Here is a 16,081-nt window from a genome sequence, read left to right on the forward strand (position 1 = left end):
TGAGCACTTCCTCCAGAGGGAACCAGAAACAGGTGGATGATCAAGTCCTTGTCTCACAAAGCCACCAGCCATACTTAGTACTGGCAGCTGGCCAGGTACATCCACCACCTGAGGCCCCTCTTTCATTGATTACAAGACACAAGTTAATGTCTTTCAGATTTACCTAGCCAAGGCTGAGGGACCCCCCTCCTTGGTCAGATTAAGGGTGGGGCTATAAAGCCTGGCGGTGGACATATTAAATATTGTGTATGAGTGTCTTGCTTGAATAAATACCTGTGCACCACACGTGTGTCTGGAGTCAGTAGAGGCCAGAAGAGGGCACCAGGTCCCCTGGAAGTGGAGTTAGAGTAGGTTGTAAGCCACCATGTGGGTGTTGAGAATCAAACTCAGGTCCTCTGGAAGAGCACCCAGTGATCTTAACTGCTGAGCCACTTCCTCAGCCCTATGAATATCTTTTATGCAATTAATCGAGAGTTACCAACCAAAACTCAGTAACTGACAGTTTCCAAATCACAGAGCTATAGTGTATGCCCAGCTGAGGAGTTCTGGAACACTGAGGGGGAGTGGTGGAGGTGGAGGGCCAAGGTGAGCTTACATCTGCTGGGTTGTTTCCAGAACCTTCAACAGGGCTCCTCTATGGTTCCAAATAGGCCCTGTGTCACCCGAGTTTTGTTTCAAGTGTGCCCCCATTCTGCTGACTCTGAGCTGAGAAACACATGCGTTTTTATTGTCACTGATCCAAAGTAGGTGACTTTTATGTTTGCAAATGGGGTACCTGATAGTTAAAGGGGTCCCCTGAAAGCCAAGCTATTTACAGAAGAATGACCTAAGCTATTTACAGAGAAATATCATGTTCCAGAATGTTCCTTCTGTCTCCCCTACTATCTCCCGCCCACCCCATTCACCCACCGTGAAGAGGAAGCTGAACCCTTAAAGCCCAGCAGGAAAAGAGGTTGTAGTCTCAAGGCTGCCCTTCCTCAGAGTTCCCACCCCTCTTAGCCTCTATTGTGCTCTGTTTTGTATTAGCTTTTGTTTTTGAGACAAGGTGAGAAGGCAGATTCACCAACTCCAAATCTGGAATCTGGAGAGCCTGATGGGGGAGGGGCTTCCTCATGAAGTCCCCAAGGCAGTAGGCTACCCTCAGTTCCCACCATCTCTGTCCCGTCCCTCCCCACCTGCAGAACCTAACGCTCTTTGCTCTCTTCCATGTTTAAAGGAACAGAACTCACAGTCCTAGGAAGGAGGCTCCAAAGAAACACATGGAGACAAAGGCCTGTCTATTTTATAAACAATAACGCTTCCTATGGTGTTCAAATAAATAATCCCTGAGCCGAGTTAACTCTGAATGGTTTTGAATATTCATGGAGATTTCGAATGCTTTCTGGCTCCAGAGGAGACTCTCACTTAAGAAATGTCACCGAAGCTGTCCCCCTTGCACTGAGCTTAAGGTCATTTCTTTGCCTCAAGTCATGAACTTGAGAACTGTGGGAGGTGTGGGAGACCCTGTTCTCAGAGGCCAAGGCATTGATTGACCAAGGGGGGGGGGGAGGTTGATGCAAGTGACAGGTGAGGGAGCCTGCTGGCCCTCGGTGGGGAGAGAATTCAAGATAGCTAGTCTCGCGTTGGGGCAGGGCAACCAGGGCTCCTTCTCTGAGGGGTCAAGCAGAGGGCAGCATTCAGATCCTGTGGATGTGCAAGAGTAGGGGCTCTTTCAGGTCTGCCACTGTTAGCTTTCCTGAGATGCCAAGATTATCCACGGATGCTCAACAAGCCTGGACCAGATTAGCATTTCAATGCAACTCTAAAGCAGATGGCTCTCCCCAAGTGGGGGTGGGGGTGGGGGTTGGGGGGCAGCAGCCAATCCCTGAGCCCTGAACAGAACAAGACCGGGGAATGGTGAGGGGGTCCATTAAGCCCAGATGGACCGGCTTCTCTCGCCCTGGAAGTCCCACCACACATTCTCTTGAGGCTCCAGTTTAGAACTGCAGGAGGTGAACTCCCCAGCACTCAGGAGCCAACTCCTTTGTAGTATATCCCTTTTTTCACTCTTTGTGTGTGTGTAGGGAAGGGAGGGGCTACAGACTGTTCAAAGTCCACACACACACACACACACACACACACACACACACACACACACTTGCCCTTCTCTGAAGAAACTGCCTATCTATAGTAAAATCTTGTATTATTAACCTTGGAGGAGGACGAGGATCGCGGAGAGATGGAACGTTGTCCTCTGAGAAGCAAATTCATCCTGGGCTGTGCAGGTTCTTTAACAGCCATATACTTCTGACCTCTGCATCCAACCCAGTGTTCTCACGGCAATTAGGTAACTATATCACCGAGCTTAGAATTCCACCTCCAGCAATCCGAAAGACGAGATGTCACAAGGTACCGTCTGAGCGGCAGAGGAAGTCCCCGCCCGACATCGCCACTGACATAACTGTCAAATGGACTGACCCACAAGTTCCTCGTTCTGTGGCTACGAAGGTCATTTAACTGCTTCCACAGCAGACCGTGTCACACAGGGCAACCCAAATCTATGTTCCAAGGCCATATCACTTATATTTAGCTGAGAATAAACAGGTTTTTAAAGTTTTCCTTTAAAGCAGTTCAGGGGCTGGGAAGATGGCTCTCCAGCACTGGTTGCTCTTCCAGAGGACCTAAGTTAGGATCCCAGCACCCACATGGTGGCTCATATCTATCTGTAATTCCAGTTCCAGAAGATCCAATGCCCTCCTCTGGCTACCACGTGCAGCTGCATGCATGTGTGCAAATCTACAAACATACACATAAACAATAAGAGAAATCTATAAAGTAGAGTCAAAGTTCTTTGTCAAAAAACTCACACATGCTTATACATACACATGGATCTACTTTAAGCCTTGCTGTTTTTCTATAGAATTTTCGGTAGTAGAAGGCCCGTTATAAACAACCTGCCTGAAACCCAGGTAAACGATGGCCTTGCTATTAGGCCCTTCTCTATGGAGAGAAGCCAGGGCCACTAGGTGTTGCTCCACTAGGGCAGAATTCCCAGTGTCTGGAAGGAGAGGGTCATCTGACAGATAGGAAGCCACTCCAGGTCAGCTAGTGAAGGTTGATTCAGGAAGAAATAGACTCCCAGGGTCCACAAGGCACCAAAGGAGGGCTGCAGAGTGTGGTTGCCAGGGCAACCTCACCCCCAGAAAGGCCCTCCTGGGGAATGATGTGGCAAGATCCTCTTTCTTGCATCTATCCAGAACACGAGGCAGTTTTAGGGGGCTAGAGAGGAAAAAGGGAGATGGCGGGGAATGGGTCTCCCTAGGGGAGGAATTAGTTCCCTCCAGTAGGACCCAGGGGGCAGAGCCAGGATCAAGGAAAGAGAAAAGGAACAAGACTAGGCAGATGTGTCAGGGGAGATGTGTACAGTGAGATGGGCAGTCCTCACGGAAGAATAAGTCCCGATCTGAGCCATCAGGACATCACCTTCGGCCCCACAACATATACTGAGCCTGTGCCAGAGAGGAGTCTGTATGCTGAAGAATGGAACCGAGTGACTCGGCTGGGAGGGTGGGCAGACGCCACAGGAGCAGATCAAAACCCAGGGATGCCATCCCAGCAGTGCTGCCTGAGGCTTGGGCACAGGGGAGCAGGGGGCTGGAGGAGCCAGAAGCAGTGTGAGCAAAGACTTATCACCTCTTTCATCCTCCCCAGAGTGATGTCAAGAGCTGGTGTCCATGCTCACTGGGTGGGGCACTCGATGCTTGTGTGGTGACCAGAAAGCGTGTCTGCAGAAAAGTGCGAAGATGCCTGGACATGAACCCGCTTTGCAGACATGCCCAAAGGTGTACCGTGACAATGGTATTTATTAATCCTATTACGTCAACAATGTCACACTGTAGTATAGAAGAAATTAGGCCATAGCAGACTATGAAATTGCAGGGCCATACTTGCCGTGTGCTGGCCACAGGTCACAGCCATGATTGTTCAGGTCACATTAAGCTCAGAGGAAATTCCTTAATTCTGGCCACCACGAGGCAGCCCTGTCCTTGTTCTTGGATTCCGAGGGTTCCCTCTCTTCCCCACTGCTGTCAGGGCCTACCACCTACAATCTGCAGCTTCTATCTACAAATCAGTGATGTGGCCTCTCTCTGCATCCTGAGACAGAGAAGACACTGCAGCAAAACCATGCCGACCTGCAGACATAGCTACCAAGTGGGGGAAACCACTGGGAATGTGGAGATGTTTGCTACCATGCAGGGGTAAATGGACTGAAGATGCAAGTATTGGTCATCATTGCAAAAACACTGTCTTAAGGGTCGGTCCAGCTTTCTCCCCCCGCCCCTCTCTCTCTCTCTCTCTCCCCCCCTCCCCTCTCCCCCTCTCTCCCCTGGAACCCACACTGTATATCAGAGGATTATGTGAACTGCTTGGCATCCTGCCTCCACCTCCTGAGTGCTGGGATTGCAGGCTGCACGGCTACCCCAACCTCAGCTCCTTGCTCACTGTGACGGTTCATCTTCATTTCAACTTGACTGGATTTAGAATTACTTAGGAGACACACCTCTGGGTATGTCTGGGAGGATTTTTTTTTCCCAGAAATGCTGAACCTTCCTTCCAACAGGGAGGAGCCCCGACATGGAGAGGTCTGAGGTAAAGGTGCCCTATGCCTGTCTTCATTTGTTTGTTCGTTGTTGTTGTTGTCCTAGGTGGGTCTATTGCTGCCTTGCGGGTGTAGCTACCAACCTCTGCCGATGTTAAACTCTGGCTTCCTTAATCTTTCAACACAGACCAAAGCGTGCAGACAGCTGCTGTTGGCTTTCCAGCCCCTACGCTATGAGCCAAGCCAACATACAGGAGTGTGTGCTCCCAGTGCTCACGTGCTACACACACAGGAGTGTGTGCTCCCAGTGCTCACCTGCTACACACACAGGAGTGTGTGCTCCCAGTGCTCACGTGCTACACACACAGGAGTGTGTGCTCCCAGTGCTCACCTGCCTCTCACACAGGAGTGTGTGTTCCCAGTGCTCACCTGCCTCTCACACACGAGTGTGTGCTCCCAGTGCTCACCTGCTACACACACACGAGTGTGTGCTCCCAGTGCTCACCTGTCTCTTGCACAGGAGTGTGTGCTCCCAGTGCTCACCTGCCTCTCACACAGGAGTGTGTGCTCCCAGTGCTCACCTGCCTCTCACACAGGAGTGTGTGCTCCCAGTGCTCACCTGCCTCTCACACAGGAGTGTGTGCTCCCAGTGATCACCTGCCTCTCACACACAAGTGTGTGCTCCCAGTGATCACCTGCCTCTCACACAGGAGTGTGTGCTCCCAGTGCTCACCTGCCTCTCACACACGAGTGTGTGCTCCCACATGCTCACCTGCCTCTCATACAGGAGTGTGTGCTCCCAGTGCTCACCTGCCTCTCACACAGGAGTGTGTGCTCCCAGTGCTCACCTGCCTCTCACACAGGAGTGTGTGCTCCCAGTGCTCACCTGCCTCTCACACACGAGTGTGTGCTCCCACATGCTCACCTGCCTCTCACACAGGAGTGTGTGCTCCCACATGCTCACCTACCTCTCACATGTCCATTTGTTTTTGTTTTGTTTGAGATAGGGCTTCATGTGGCCAAGGCTGGCCCTGAACTCTCTAATTATCAGAGGCTAGTCTTGAACTCTGTTTCTTCCTACCTGAGTTTGGGAATTACAGGCCTGTGACACCACACCCAGTCTCTGCTGTGCTAGGGATGGAGCCCCATGGTGTGCCAGGCAAGCAGTCTGCCCACTGAGCACATCCCAGCCCCAGGCCATCTCTTTCTCTCATGGACTCTTGTCAACAACCCCGTTATGTTTGTTACATTTCTGAAGTGAAAATCACCCTTATAATGTTTTACAAAAAGAATGAAAAACACCATGCATTTCACGCCTGCATCATCCCCGGCAGGCCAAAATTAGCGGAACAAATGTTCTGAAGGACTCCTGAAAGAGACGCTGAGCAATCTTCAACACCAGTACCCACAAGCCCTTCTCCACGGCACTGCATCTCCCCCTGGCAATGGGTGGCAACATAGTCTTTAACCCAAACTGGGATGTTCTTGGAAGAAGACGCATTGTGCAGACATCTGCCAGGGGACACTCTGCCTTTTCCCAGCCCTCCCCCACCCCATGTAACAGGGACTGGCTTCTCAGAGGTCCTTGGAGAAAGCACCTGTCTGTGTTACCTGGAGCCACAGGAAATACTAATTTCCAGACTTGCGGCTTTTATCTCGGCACCCCACCTCCCCATCATTCGTCTACAGTGAGGCCTCTCTGACACAGAGGAAGCAGAGGGGCTATGGGGCCTTCAGGACTGTCAGCCGCACCTGCTGTTCCCATCAGTGAAACAAACAGAAGCCATCCAGGCCTCAGGAGGCCCATGTCACCAACACTCCAAACAACTCCCAGGAACCTGGGGGTCCGCTCCACACAGACCTGAGCTGTGTTTCCAAGTCAGGCCTCAGAGTACAAGGGCAGGGATGGGTTTAGGAGAATCCATCTTTCTGAACATGAAGCAAAACTGTGACAGAGGCAGCTGAGGGGCAGCCAGGCCCACTTTGGGATGCAGTGCCAGGGGTCCAGGGTCTCCTCATCATGCCCCTGCTTGTGCCCCCACTCTCTTAAGTGTCTTTCCAGTGAGAAGCACAGATTAAAAACTGTTGCCTTGAAGCTAAATCATCTCCAGAGCTTAGATGCCAACTTACTATTTTCCACTCATGTAGCCAACAAACACGCATAGTCTGTGCCAGGTTGGAGCTGAGGAGCCAAGTGTACCTCACAGATGAATAACCAGATTCACCCTGAATGACGCCTTCCCAGAAGGCAGCTGGTGTGATCCCCACAAAATTGGGGGCAGCAGGAGTTGCTATGGGGGCTCTTTAATTCTGAAGGAATAATTTCTATGCATGTGTGAGTGTTGCTCATTTTTCCTGTTTGTCTCTTTGCATAGGTGCACGTGTGTATGCGCTCACGTGTGTGCACATGGAAGCCAGAGGACAACTCTGTCATTCCTCAGGAGCGAGCCATCCACCTTGTTTTCTGAAACAGGTCTCTCACTGTGTCTTAGTTACTCTTCCATTGTGGCCAAAACACCATGACCAAGGCAAGCGATAGAGAGAAGAGTTTATTGTGGCTCATGTATCTTGACAGAGCGGCATGGCAGAAAGCGGCAAGCATGGTGGCGGGAGCCAGAAGCAGAAAGCTCACATAAACGGTAGGCCGGATGCAGAGAGTGAACTAGGAGAAGGACAAAGTTATCAAACTTCCAAGTCTACTCCTAATGATGCATTTCCCCCAGCAAGGCTGTTCCTCCTAAACCTCCCCAAATAGCACCACCAATGGGGACCAATATTCCAAAGCCTGAGCCTTTTGGGGACATATTTCCCCTTCAAACCACCACACACAGGGACCTGGCCTCAGGGATCAGGTAAAGCTGGCTGACTACGAAGCCCCAGAGCCCCTTCTGCCTCTACCTCCTGAGCACTGAGATTATCAGTACAAGCCACCATGCCTGGTGCTTTATGTGAGTGTGAGGCTCAAATGCAGGTCTGGCAAATGGTGTATTAACTGAACCACCTTCCCACCTCGGGAGCTTATCTGTGAAAGCCTTGCCAACCTGGAACTGGCTGTCCTCAGACTGACACATCCTCCTGCCTCTGCCTCCTGAAGGCTGGGATGACAGGCGTGTACCCCATTCCCGGCAGGAGTTCTCCCATAGTGCTAGCTGGTATCATCAGCTGCTGTTCATGTTCTGGGAAGAGCTTCAAATAAAACCCAGACATGAAGGCAATGGGTCACAGATGGCCTGAGATTAACATCCTCTAGGGACCATGTCCCTGAAGCCAGCAGGGAACAGACCCCTCCTAATCCCAATGCTGCCATCTCTCACTAATTGAGATCAATTTGTCCTTATTAATGTCATGGCTGGCTGGGATTTCTCTCTCTTGAATAAATACCATTTCTTAAATATCAAACCTCTGAGGCGTATTCTCAAAATGTTAACAAGAAATGGAGAAGACTCACAGGCTAACACCATCCTCTGCACTGTGTGGATGCTTATATGGGGGTGCAGGTGTGTAGGGTACATGTGTATGTGTGTGCACGTTCCTAGAGGCCAAAGGTCAGATGATGTCTTTCCTCGGGTGCCATATCTTACCTGCATCTGTGTGGGCATGTGTATATGTAATATGTGTGCAGTAGCTGCAGCACGCAAAAGAGAATACCAGATCCCATGGAAATAGAGTTACAAACAGTTGTGAGCTGCTATATGAATGCTGGGAACCAAGCCCAGGTCCTCTGCAAGAGCAGCCTGTGCTCTTACCCAGTGAGTCATCTCTCTGACCCCTGCTTTTTAAAAAGAGGCCCTTCACTGGTCTGGAACCCACTAAGGGGGCTCAGAAGGCTAAACAGTGAGCCCTAGGAATCCTCCTGTCTCTGCCTCCCCAGTGCTAGGATTACAAGTGTAAACCACCCTCAACTTTTTTATCCAACCATTTTGATGTAATGGATGGAAAAAAAAGTCTCATCTGCTTCTTTCTCCATCCACATTAGCAACCAAGAGCCATGATGTAAGCATCTCACACATAGAGAGCTCGTTCCAAGCTAATGCAGGCTGGGGGAATGGCAAGCACCAGCCAGGGCTGCCACAGACCCCTGTGGAGGCAGCATTGGAGATCACACATGGTCCTATGTGGAGTGAGTGATGTGCCTTCCAAGCCTTGGCCAACACTGGGCTTCTGTGCAAACTGCCTTCTTCCTCAGAAGAGGACTCTATTGATCCCCGCCATCTCAGGGTTTGCTGATTGGCATGACCTTTCCTGCAGGGTGATTGTCAGTTGTGGTCATCCTCTAGAAAACCTTAGATCTATAGCCCTGGCATCTTTCTTCCCAGACCACAGTGTTCTACCGGACTCCTACTGCAGACATGTCCCTCACTGTCCCAACCATGCTAGGACTCCTTACAGAGGCTTCTGTAGCATTGATCATGCAGCATTGATCCAGAGACATGGGAGTAACGCCCATGGACCCCTGGCTGCTCTCCACACCCCCAGAAAAACTAGCCGTGGTAAAGGGGAGTGCCATGCCCAACACATGACCGCCAAAGCCTTCCTGGCTCCCAGAGGACCAGTGGGGTGATCTTACTATGAGAACTAGAAATGCTCCTCCAAGCCCAAAAGCCTCCCCGGAGAAACCACTGCCCACTGTGAGTGTCACACTGCCCCCAGTTTCGAGCCTAGCTATTTCTCAGGAACATGAGCTAACAAGAGAGCAGTCCAGCTAGGGTGTGCAAGGATTCAAGGTGTGCTTACTACTGTCACCTGGACAGGATCTAGAATCACACAGAGAGAAACCTCTACACACCTGCTAGGGAGTTTCCAGTGTCGGCTAACTGAGGCGGGAAGAGCCAGCGGCACCATCTCACTAAGCTGAGGCCCCAGGAACAAAACCAAAGTGAGCTGAGCACCACCAGTCTTCCTCTCTCTGCTTCCTGACTGCAGATGCCACGTGACCAGTTCTGGCTGTGCTTAGTGCTACGGACTCACGGCACTCTCTACGGTGTACCACACAGCCTGGTTAGTCTGTAAAGCCACTCAGGAACATTCTGGAAAGTATGAGAGGCCGCGAAGGGGAAGGTTGACATCTACCATGGGCCACACAGGGAGCCAAGGACTGGCTACTGTGATGTGACTTGCGACCTCTGCATGTTTAACCTTCATGAACAATATCCCAGGTCATCCAGTGAGACTGGAATGAAATGGGGATCCAAGTGCCACACTGTGTCCCCCATAGACCCCTCTGCTTCTGGAAAGAGATTGAAGCTAATGACATTCTATAGTTTTGGTAGAGATGGAGTTCCCACTATGCCCGTGACATTCAAACTGTGCCACACCTGGGAATCCTGGGTATCTATCTGGTGTGTGAGAGAAGGCCTGCCCCTTTCGTCGCCATCATCCCCCCAGTCCCCTCTACAGCGAAGGTCTCCCACCACAGGACTATACTAGCGACTTCTCTCGATGCTGAGACAGAATAATTAACAGAAGATGGTGCAGGGGATGAAGGTGCCCACCGCCAAGACTAATGTCCAAGCCTTGGGATCCACACCGTGGAAAGAGAGAATGGACTCTTGTGAGTTGCCCTCTGACCTCCACATACACACCCACATATACATGCAGAAATAAATAAGTAATTAAATACAAAAAATGAAAGCGATGTGAGGGAAGTTAGCTTTGGCTCACAGGACACCATTCATCATGGTGGGGAAGGCATGAGGCCAGGAGTGTGGGGCGGCTGATCACACCACACCCACAGTGGGAAGAGGAGAGATGAACACTGGTACTCAGCTCGCGTTCTCCTCTGTAGCCAGTCCTGGATACCAGTCGATGAGATGGTGACATCATCCAGGATCTTCCTCCTGAGCTAAACCTCTCTAGAGGGGCTGAGGAGATGGCTCGGGGGTAGAGAACCTACTGTGCATGTCTGAGGGACAGAGTTCAGCTCCCCACCGACTGTGTAAAAAGCCAGGCACAGAGGTGCACATATTTAATGGCAGTGTTAGGAGGTGGAGATGTGATGAACCCTGGGGCTCCTTAGCGGGCCAGGGTAGCCAGATCTGTAAGCTCCAGATTCAGTGAGAACCTGAGTCAAGAAACAAGGTGAAAAGAATACAAACAGTGAATTGACTCTGCTTTCTGCCTCCTGGTGTGTGGCCCTGTGTATACACCCATATACAACACACATACACAAACACACACACAAAATCAATTTAAAAAGCAAGAAAAAAATCCTCTTGAAATGCCTCATAGACACACCCAGAGGCATTTTATAGCTGATCCTAAATCCCATTGAGTTAAAACTCTGGACCAACTATAACTGTAATCATTTGCATTTTTCAAGCTCCTCCTCTTGTACACCTGGCACGGAGGTGATCCGTGCTCGCACCGCCCCCTAGTGGTAGTCATGAGAAACTACATGAAGCTGTGGGCAGGCTGCTCCTTACCCAGTAGCTGTCTACCCAGTTCTCTTTCCTTAGGGTCCATCTGAGGCTGGACACCAAGATCACAGAGACGGAAGACGCAGCTGTGCCCCAGCTGCAGAGACTGGGTCATGAACTACTCATAACCCACATGCAGAGAGCAAAACATGCATAGCAAGCAATAGGCTACTGCAAAGGTATGTCTGAAGGGGGACAGAAATTTCCCTGGCCAGGTGGGAGTGGGGCATGGAATCCCACTTGGCTGAAGAGCATGTGGTTTCTGTCACTTGGCTGCAGAGGAGTCACCTACACCTGAGAGATCCTGTCCCTAGGGACAGTGGTGGCAGAGAGAGACTGAGACTCTTTGATAAGCAGGGGCTTAGCTATCAGGATGTCAGAGCCAGGCCCAGGGGACTCAGGAGAAGCTGGTGGCCCATTTGTATCCAGGTCCAGAAAGAAAGTGGCTAGGGGTCAGGCTTGGCTTTGGCATCTGGATTTGGGCCAGGCTGTAGCCCCCAGAAACCTGGAAAAGCTGAGGTGTTCCTCTCGGAGTACAAAAACGTGTGAGGATTGAGCAGGTACCCAGACCTCTTAGGAAGCTGGGGTCGGGCTGGGGAGCAACAGAGATGGCTGGGCCAGAGAGACCCCCTGGCGATCCCAAGAGCTGTCTGCTCTTCAGCAATGCCTGGGAGATCGTGGAAGGTTGGGATGTGAAAATGTGAGAGATTATCAAAATTCCAAATCAAGTTTTGATTCATTTATGTCACACATCCAGGCTAAGAGAATCAAATCCTTCACACTGGTGATAAGCCACCCCATTCCTGACCACACACCACACTTATGCTGGTCATGTTTCACACGTGTCTCTTGCCCAAGTGTACAGAAAACGTGGCTGGTGATCCTTCTTGGTATCTTCTGGTTAAACTCTGCTCATTTGCCCCAGCCCTGAAGAAGTGTGTCAGGCATTAGCTAATCACCATGTACTGTCCATGCTACAGTGTCACCTACATCTGCCACGGCCAGGCAGATGGTTCCCTTCAGGGAGCAATGGCCGTATTTTAACATCTGCCTGCTCACCTCTAGTTACTGTTGGGTTCTGACAGAGGCCGACTGTGGAAAAGCAAGCTCCTCCAGTATGAGCCCACAGACAAGCTCCTTCTGCCCAGTGTCATCCCCGACAGCTCACCTCCTCCTTCCTCACTGCTCCTGAGGCCATCTGGCTCCCCACAGGGCTGAGTCTCCCTGAGCTCATGGTTTCCCTGTGTGACAATCTAGCCCTTTATTGGGGGCAGTGTCCTACAGCAGCCCCAGGAGCCGTCTTTGTGAGAATGTGTTGCCAATCACATGACTGAACACCCCACCCCTGAGGTGCGGGAAGAATGTCCATGGCTCTTGTCAATGAGTTTTCCCTGCTGTCTCCAAAGTGCCTGGCCCTCCTATGAAACCATGGTTTTCCCTGCAAACCTTTAGGATGTCATTTTTATTTCTATTCTTAGAGCTCTGGGCCTTTGGGATACTTGTCTCTGTTATGACATTTGTCAACTATTATACTGTGCTCCGAGTCCCTTCCAGTTGTGGGCCACAGGACTTCCTCTCAGGTACTGTCCTGAGAGGTCTTTGCATGTTTCTTCTTCCTTTGGAAACCCACGTTCAGCCCCTGAACTCTGCTATGGGACAATCGTCTTGTACCTGTAAAGATTTTCACTTGTACTGGTTTAATAAAATACTAATTGGCCAGTATCCAGGAAGGAAGTATAGGCAGGGTGACCAGAACAGGAGAATTCTGGGAAGAGAAAAGGCTCAGTCTGCAGTCATCACCCAGACGCAGAGGATGCAAGATGAGAATGCCTCACTGATAAAAGGTACCAAGTCACGTGGCTAACACAGACAAGAATTATGGGTTAATTCAAGATGTAAGAGTTAGTTAATAAGAAAGTCTAAGCTAATAGGCCAACCAGTTTATAATTAATGTAGGCCTCTGTGTGTTTCTTTGGGACTAACTAGCTGCAGAACAGAACGGGACAGAAACCTCTGTCAACAGAATCTGGTAAGTCCTCAGTCAGCTTTACACTGACCTTGGTCCCCTTCCAGCTGCTGCTATCTCTTTGCTCGCATTCCTCTGAAGAGCCTTGAATGTCACCTCTTATGGAGGCCATAGCCATTCCTGCTACACTGAGGATATCAGGTCAGAACAATTTGGAAGGTCCTTTCCAGGCTCCAAGTTGTCTCTGTTCCCATCCACCACCTTCACATCCGCTGTCCAGTCTTCCTTTCACTTGCGTTGCCCTCCCTTTAATGGTGGGCTATCCTCAGCTATCTGTCCCCATTTCAGTGTGAAATGTTCACATGGAAAGAGGAAACTGTGTGTATGGTGTGGGCTATCTCTCAACGTGGGACTTCTTCAGGTGCTCCTGCTGGGGTGGGGCGCTTGCAGGAGGGTTCTAGTTACAAAGGTGCCAGCTCACACATAGGTCCTGAGGCATGGATGTGTTTGTGTACTTGGGAAAGAGCAGAGGCTTGGGCCGCTGAAGCGAGGGTGGCGTGAAGCTAATGAGTTAGGAGGGGGACGTCTGGGAGTACAAATGCAGTAACTTAGTTACTTGTCTCATCACGGTGACAATCCGAAGGAGGGAGGTTTATTCTGGTTCAGTTTGAGGGAGCAGTGCATCATGGTGGGGAAGACATGGCAGCAGGAGTATGGGGTGTTAGGACACATTGTGTCTGCAGTCAGGAAGCAGAGGCTTCAACTCACTTTCTCCTTTCCTTCAGTCTGGAACCCCAGATGATGGGATGGTGCCCCCCACATTCAGGGATCTTCCCACCCCAGTTAACCCAGTCTAGACACTCCCTCATCTGTGCCCAGAGACTTGTCTATGGTGTGAGTCTAGATCCTATCAGGTCGTCTATCACTACTGAGCAGCACAGGGACCAACTTTGTGAATGAATGACTCCCAGCTCCACTGAGCACTCGGGATACAAGGTTATGGGACTCAGGTCTGGATTCTCATTTCTTAAAATTGCAATTCCACTGTCCCATACCAATATTGACAGCGGGCTCTATGATGTGTCTCGGAGCCCAGACAACTCATTCATGCTCTAAGATCTCATCCACACTGCCAATCATGTGGCACAGTGACTGGCTCTCACAATGAATGATTGATTTTCATCCTTCTGCTCTGCTGATCATGCACACAGAATCAGATCCAAAGCCCTTGCAAAGCCTTATAGTCCTGCTCATTTCCAACCGCTGGTGCCCAGCTCTGCACCCTCCCTGACTGGCCAGCCTTGCTGTCCAAAATCTGGTACAGGCTGACCCCAGGGCCTTTGCACAAACCACCAGCTCCAGACCTCCTTCTGTCGGTCCTTTCCTCCCTTTCTCCTGGCCTCTGCTCTGGTGTCGCGAAGGTCATCTGGGGTACCAGCCTCCATTTCACTCTGCTCTCCCACCCTGCTTTGCCTCTCTTGTTGTCTAGCAGACCTGATATATTATAGTACATGTCTGCTTACTTGTTGGCTATCTGTCTGCCTGATGTGCTCTAGGTGGGAGCAGGGTGTGGCCTGGCTGACCTCATCTCCCCCAGCACCTGCAAGCAGCATCACCTGCAAGTGGCTGTCATTCAAGTGTGGTGCGAACTGGCCTGGCCAAAATGGCAGATTCAACTCCGATTACTTTCCATCATAAATATGTACCGTCTGCCAGTCACATTTCGGGTAGTTCAGGCTCCTGTCCCTCGTCTAGAAATACAACTTCAACTCCCCTGTTTCTATGGGAACACAGCCTGAATCCCAAATAAGACTTGCAGAATTTTGGAGAGCAGAGACATAAAAATGAGCGGCTTCCCCAGCCACATGCCCTTGGCGAGAACAACAGGCTTCTAGCCAGTATGGCTGACAATACTTTTCCCCAGACTGCCAGGTTCTTGCCTGACTCCAGCACCTGTACTATTGTGATGGACAAGAGATACATATTTGGGGACTTGGGAGACTATGGCTCCCACATGAGGAACTGAGTTTGATCTCCAGATCTCATTTTTTACAAAGTGGGGGTGTGGTGGCATGTGCCTACAAACCCAGCACTGAGGGGTGCAAGGCAGGTGCCTTGGGGTTCTGTGGCCTGCCAGTCCAGACTAATTTATAGATTCAAGACCAAGTGAGAGACCCAATCAGGGCAGACAATATGTACTGAGGAATGACACACGTGCATGTGCACTTATGCACACATGAACCTGCTCTTGAATACACACACACACACACACACACACACACCACATATTCAGCCTTTACCTTCATTTATAAGCAGAGCTCTTAATACCCCTTGGGATTCTCTAGGAATAAACATAAGAATGAGACAGGACCAATTTAGCTCACAGTCTCCCTCAGGTTGAGGCTGATGCAGGGACAGCAGCAAATCAGAGCTGGGGTTTCCAGCCTTTCCCTTTAGGGCTGGGGACAGGGCTAAAGGCTGGACTGATCACACCCATCAACAATGTAGTCAGCTTTGCCATGGCCACCTCTAAGAAGACAGCAAAGAGGACACTGGGCCACCGCTCCTAGTGAGGACAGGCTAAGCAGACGCCTGTCTAGATTTACATGGAAACTCCCTAAGAACAGCCATGCATGGGCACGTGTGTGTCCATGTTTGTTTCCTTGTGGACATTTCCAAGGCAGCTCATACTGTGTATGATACTGCAGTGGGGCATCCCAGGACCTTGCTTATGACCTCATGAAGAAGAAAGTCCCTAGAGAAGACAAAGTGACCTTAATCTTAAAACAAAACAAATATACATGATACCAATGGCACAGGGCACCCTGGAACCCCCAGCAAGGAAGGACATTCTAAATCCCTGGAGAAAGGGGGCCCAGAATAGCCCTGAAGAATTTATTCGTTTTCCAGCAAACCACAGCCTCTAGAACCATGACATCAGCTCAGTGCCAAGTAACAGTCATCACTGGCCAGTGTCCAGGCTGAGCAGCTGCGTTAGAACATGGTGGGTACAAGGATTGCAGGGTTCCTGGTCACCAACAAAGGGCTTTACCCTCTGATCCTGTACGACAAGAAAAACCCTTCATCTCTCCCTTTCTGCATCTCTCAATGTGGGAACCT

At 50.5% G+C, this 16,081-nt stretch overlaps 1 protein-coding gene across 8 annotated transcripts in view; it reads right to left on the bottom strand.

The window, feature by feature from the left end:
• Shank2 (SH3 and multiple ankyrin repeat domains 2) overlaps positions 1 to 16,081 on the bottom strand; it is a 456,357-nt gene that overhangs the window by 316,913 nt on the left and 123,363 nt on the right. The gene's annotated exons all lie outside the window — the stretch shown is intronic.

Source organism: Microtus oregoni, unplaced genomic scaffold, assembly GCF_018167655.1.
Source record: "Microtus oregoni isolate MIOR12 unplaced genomic scaffold, Mior012 000016F_ref0000370, whole genome shotgun sequence".
Classification (NCBI taxonomy): domain Eukaryota; kingdom Metazoa; phylum Chordata; class Mammalia; order Rodentia; family Cricetidae; genus Microtus; species Microtus oregoni.